This window comes from Arvicanthis niloticus, chromosome 2 (assembly GCF_011762505.2).
Source record: "Arvicanthis niloticus isolate mArvNil1 chromosome 2, mArvNil1.pat.X, whole genome shotgun sequence".
NCBI lineage: Eukaryota > Metazoa > Chordata > Mammalia > Rodentia > Muridae > Arvicanthis > Arvicanthis niloticus.
The window spans coordinates 89,927,868-89,933,867 of record NC_047659.1 but is presented as its reverse complement, the minus strand read 5'-3'; positions in this window follow the sequence as shown (position 1 = coordinate 89,933,867).

The window sequence follows — 6,000 nt, the reverse complement described above, 5'->3', positions numbered from 1 at the left end:
TGGTTTACATATTAAGTTCCAGGAGAGTCAGGGCTATATGATGGACTGTCTAAAAAAAAGACCAGATTCAGACATGGATACAAAAGGAAACACACATAGACACACACACACACACACACACACACACACACACAAATGTAATAACAAATAGAATCCTGCTCACACTGTGCTTTACCTTGATATAAAGGTTGCAGTAAAGCTCAGAAGACTGCTGGTATGCATATGTGTGATAGCAAGGCTCCAATCAATTAGCCAGGACCTCAGTGTCGAGAGGTTTTCACAGAGCCTTAGACCAGTAAACATTAGAACTAAATCCACACACACGCTTATTTGGAGACCATCAGCTTTTAACACTGAAAAGCAGGGTCTTGGGGTAGCATCATTTAGAGGACGGCAGTGGCTCAGGGAAGTTAAGGTCACAGCTAAGTCAGGTCCAATTATTCTGGTTTCAAAGGAAGCACTTCTAGGCCTGGTGAGGTGACATACACTTATAATTCCAGCCTTGGGATGCAGAAGCAAGGGGACCACCATAAGTTTAAGGCCAGCTTGGTCTTCACAGTGAGTTCTAGGCCACTGGTCCTATACAGTGAGGCCATCCTAAAAACAGATGAACAAGCAAACAAAACAGTCAGCTTTCTGACCTCCACATCTTGTCTGGCAGGAATCATACCCTGAGAACTTCTAGACAGGTGCAGGCCTGTAAAGTTGATCCCTGTAATGTAAACCCTAACTGGCTGTTAAGAGAACCCACTCCCCACCCCCCCACCCCCCCACCCCCAGAGCTCACCTGAACCAGGAATGCAAAGCAGACACAAGGCAAATGCAACTAGTCACTCAGCCTGTGGAGAGCCTTGGCCAGTGCTCCATGTGCTGGGGCACAGGACATGCCTATCTGAATCGTAAGCAATAATAACTTTCTTATCTACCTAGTGATGGCATGCGCTAAGTCTGGAAGAAGTCACCGGGCAGCTAGCTGTTTCCTATGCCCAGCTTATGTGTCTGACCCCTGTACTTTATGCAGTTTCTCCACTGTACACAGTCACTCACCTTCAGCTGTTATCCCGAGCCCACCTTGGTGAAATTTTCTTTTCTGCTTCTTTTCTGCCTTTACTAATACTTTATTGTAGCACTATTTTTTTCAATTTTAAAATATAAAAGCTAATACATATATATTCATCTCTTGTTTACAGATTTTAGGTGGTTTTATTTTATTTATAGATATAGATATTTTATTTATTTTTATTTTATTATTTTTATTTTACTTTATTTATTTATATTTATTTTATTATTTTTTAATTTATTACTGTATTTATAGATATAGATATTTACTATGTAGCCTTGGCTGGCCTAGAACTCACAGACATCTACCTGCTTCTATTGCTAGAGTGTTGGAAAAGAGATGTATGCCACCAAGCATGACTCTGTTGACTGATTCTGCGACATTCAGTCCAGGCAGGCTACAAGCCCACTGTATAGCAGAAGACAACCAGCTTCCCCTCCCCCTCCCCCTCCCCCTCCCCCTCCCCCTCCCCTCCCCTCCCCCTCCCCCTCCCCCTCCCCCTCCCCCTCCCCCTCCCCCTCCCCCTCCCCCTCCCCTCCCTCCCCCTACCCCTCCCCCCTCCCCCTCCCCCTCCCCCTCCCCAGTGTGGGGATCACAGGAGTCCCAATGCAGCTGTGTATGCTGTAACTTTAACTTTGCAAATCCTATTTCTAATGATGGTTCTTAAACACTTCAACCTCCCTTTAACCTACTACACACTAAAGGCCGTTGGAAAAAAAAAAAGGATACGGGAATGTATCATGTTTAGAAATGGGCCTGTTTAGAAGGGTTCCTTGGAGCAACTCCCACCTGTGTTGTCTGGAAATCAGCAGTTCAGTTCACAGGTCAGCAGGCAGCAGCAGCTTGATCCACTCACAAACACTTCACAGATACACAAGCAGTTCAGTTCAGAAGAGTCAGGTTAGCAACAGCAGTGACAGGACCTAGCAGAAACAGCCAGGCCTCAGCCTCAGCTCCAGTCAGCAGGAGGGAACCGGATGGATACCAGTTCTCAGTTGTGCCTCCCTCAGGGAAGTGAAAATCAGGGAAGACTCAAGACACACAAGCTTTGCACAGCTAGCTGTATCAGCAGGCCAAGCTCTGTCTGTCACTCTATGGAGTCCTATCTATACCCTCCAAACATCACATGTCCTCCATGTGCCTTGACTCAGCACGTGCATCCATTCAGCCTGAGTCTAAGGAGTCCTGACAAATGCAGCTCAACTACACAGTGAAAGGCAGATGTGTCATTAATAAAGAATCCTTCATCATGTGTCCTTTCACAGGTTTGCCCCAGCAAAACACCATCCAACTGACCTTCCAAAGAACCCTTAAGTTTCCACTTCAGTATGTGGTGCTGGGAATCCAACCCAGGATGTGCAGCATGCCCACATGACCAGGCTGGCAAGTTAAAACGACTCTGGAACTGCGGCACAGAGGCATCCAACTCTTTCAGCTAAATAGGAACCCAAATTAAGTATACATGGAAATAAAAAGTCCACGCCACAGAGAATACCCTTCAGAAATAACTTTTTAAAAAGAGATAGTCTCAGTATCTAGCTCAGGGTGAACTCAACCTCTCTACCCTGCTCAGCCTCTGGATTACAGCTGCACCCCACCACACCTGGCATTAACATAACCTAGACAGTGAAGCGTATCATAATGTGAACTCAAAAGTCATTAGCATGCTACGTCAGCATAATAAAATGCTGTACTGAAAGTGCCATCTAAGGACAGACATTAACCTCAGAACCAGTATAATTTGTCTCTGAATTTGTAGCTGGACCTCTCCCAGGATTTTCATGTTTGAGAATTATACACGTTGCTGGACACAGAGTGACAGTAAACACACAGTCCCTTGCTTACAAGACATTTGAAAACTAGCAGTTTGGCAACCTCAGAGTCACAGGGAGAGGTTGATCTTGTGGAACAACTATTGGTCAGCTTCAAGACAGCCACAGGAGCCTCTTGGGAGCAATAGCAGAAGCAGATGGTGGCAGAAACAGCATCTTTACAGATGTTCACTTGACATCCATCACATAATCATACAAAACCAGCTTATGAAAACTCAAGCTTTTATCCCAAAGCAGTATTTTTAAATTATGCTTTATTTATTTGTGTATGTGTGCTTGCACGAAGTAGTTCTGTCCTTCCACCGTGTGGGGCCCAAGAATATAACTCTGGTCACCAGGCTTGGTGGCAAGGGTCTTTATCTATTGAGCCATCTCACACATACATGCATGTATACACATGCCATAGCACATGTGTGGAGGTCTGAGAACAACGTTCAGGAGTTCTCTTTTATCATGTGGGTTCCAGAGATCAAATTCAGGTTGTCAAGCTTGGTGCTAAGTACCTCTACTTACTGAGTCATTTCAAGAGCTACTTAAATATTTTGAAAAAAGAAATTGAACTATATGTCATTCAGTCCCTTGTTCACAGACATAAGAAAGTGTAATAGTAACAGAAACAGTGATTTTAGAAACTTCAAACAGATCACAAAATATTTAGACACACAAATGAACTTTCAGCATACTACAAATAGACATTTAGATGCATTCTTGTTAATGATTTTAAAAGGAAGATTGGAGTGTTGGCTCAGTGGTTAAGATCACTCACTGAAACTAACCCAAGTTCAGTTTCCAGCACCCACCCACATAGTGGTCACAACCATCCATAACTCCAGTTCTAGGGGATTCAACACCCTCCTCTGACTTCCAGACACCAGGCCTACATGCTGTGCAGACATACAAGCAGGAGAAATACTGTCTTAGCTAGGGTTTTATTGCTGTGAAGAGTAACCATAACCAAGACGACTCTTAAAAAGGCAAACATTTAATCATGGCCAGCTTAGTTTCAGAGGTTTAGTCCATTATCGTAACTGCTGGGAGCTTGCCAGTGTCCAGGCAGACATAGTGCTGGAGAAGGGGCTGAGAGTTCTGCATCTTGATCTGCAGACAGCAGGAAGAGACTTCATGCCACACTAGGCAAAGCTTGAGCATAGATCTCAAAGCCTGCCCCACAGTGACACATTTCCTCCAACAAGGCCACACCTCCTAATAGTGCCACTCCATATGGGCTAAGCACTCAAACACACAAGTCTGTGGGAGCCGTTCCTATTCAAACCACCTCATACCCATACACATAAACAAACCCTTAATAATAAACAAAAATGGCAAAGCTTCTACAATTCCTAGCCTTTTTCTTTTTTTTCTTTCTTTAATTTTCCTATTTTTGAACTAGAGTCCTATGTAGATCAAGCTGGCTTGAGCTCACAGAGACCCACCTGCTTCTGCCTCCAGAGTGTTGGGATTAAGGTATGGGCAACCACACCTGGCAGCCTAGCTTTTTACAAGCTGGAAAGTGATTGTTTGCCTTCTGTCCTCTCTAAGGAGGACTTGTGACAAACTGGTGCTTGCTCATGGCAAGATGTCTGGATGTCACATGGGTCACCCACTGGTGACAAAGAGTCTTAGAAGCAGTGAGGGCAGTTGTGGTTTGATTATGCTAGGCCCATACGGAGTGGCACAGTTGGGAGGTGTGGCCTTGCTGGAGGAAGCATGTCACTGTGAGGGTTGGGCTTTGAGACCCTCCTCTTAGCTGCTTGCAAGTTAGTCTTCTCCTGTTTGCCTTTAGAGTAAGATGTAGAACTTAAAATTCCTCCAGTGCCAAGCTTCCTGACATGATGACAATGGACTGAACCTCAGAACCAATAAGCCAGCCCCAATTAAATGTCCTACGTAAGAGTTCCCTTAGTCATGGTGTCTCTTCACAGCAATGGAAACCCTACGACAGCAGTGTTCATCCGCTGTAGCAATGTTTTAGTAATACAAATTCTTAGAGAAATTTCTCAGCTGGAGAATATTTCAATTTAGAAAAGATTCCCAAATTGGCTTCTAAGAATGAACCAACCAATGTACAACTCACCTGCGGCTAGTGAGTGATCACTTTCTTAATCTCACTGTTATCTTTGATATATATATATATATATATATATATATATATATATATATATATATATTTAAAACATACATATATTAGGTTGTATGAGTGTTTTGCCTACAAGTATGAATGTGTACATTCCATGCCTGGTATCCTCAGAGGTCAGAAGAGGGTGCTGGATCCCCTGGAACTGGTTACAAATAGTTGTGAGCCACCATGTGGGACCTGGGACCAAACCTATGCCCTCTGGAAGAGAAACAAACTCTTAAATGCCTTAGAAGGCTGTTCATTTCCTACTTCTAGTCTGGTTTTCTTCTGTTTTTGAGTACTTTGGTGAAAGGTTTTATTTATACCTACACATTAGAGTTAAGAACATGAAATTCCTGTCCTTAGTTTAAGTAGTTGTGAGCTATAGAAAAAGGGTTTGTATATACAGGCATGCACGAGATCACTCCACTGTGCACAAGATAGTGAAAGGAGCTACAAAAAAAAAATACAAAGGGCAAAAAATGGACAGGAAGTAGCAGTGAACCATGGGATGCTACAGTGCATAAGGAAGCCAGTGAGGACTTCTCTGGTCAAGAGATTTGAGAAAGCACCTTCTTGAAGAAAGCAAATATGCCATCCACAGAACTGGAGAAGAATTCCAGGCAGATGAAAGAGGCCAGAGGGATACAATCTTTTTTTTTCTTTTCCTAAATTGACCTATCCAAATTGGTTTGGGGAACAAGGAATACAAGAGGTTAGACCACAGCATAGACTATAAAGTAAGAGGTTAGACCACAGCATAAGGATATAAAGTATATTCTCTGCACAAGGCACCAGAGGGGGTTAGAGGGGCTGAAATGCGCTGAGCTGTGCAATGGGAAGGGCTGGAGCAGTCTTTACCTCGCACTAAGGCACTGAGTTAACTAATGGGACACTGGGGACAGAGTTCAAGCTTTAGGTCATGGTTTCAGCACTGGATGCTGTGTAGTTCATTCTTTCTCACATTGATCTTTCAAAGGTTTTGTTTATTT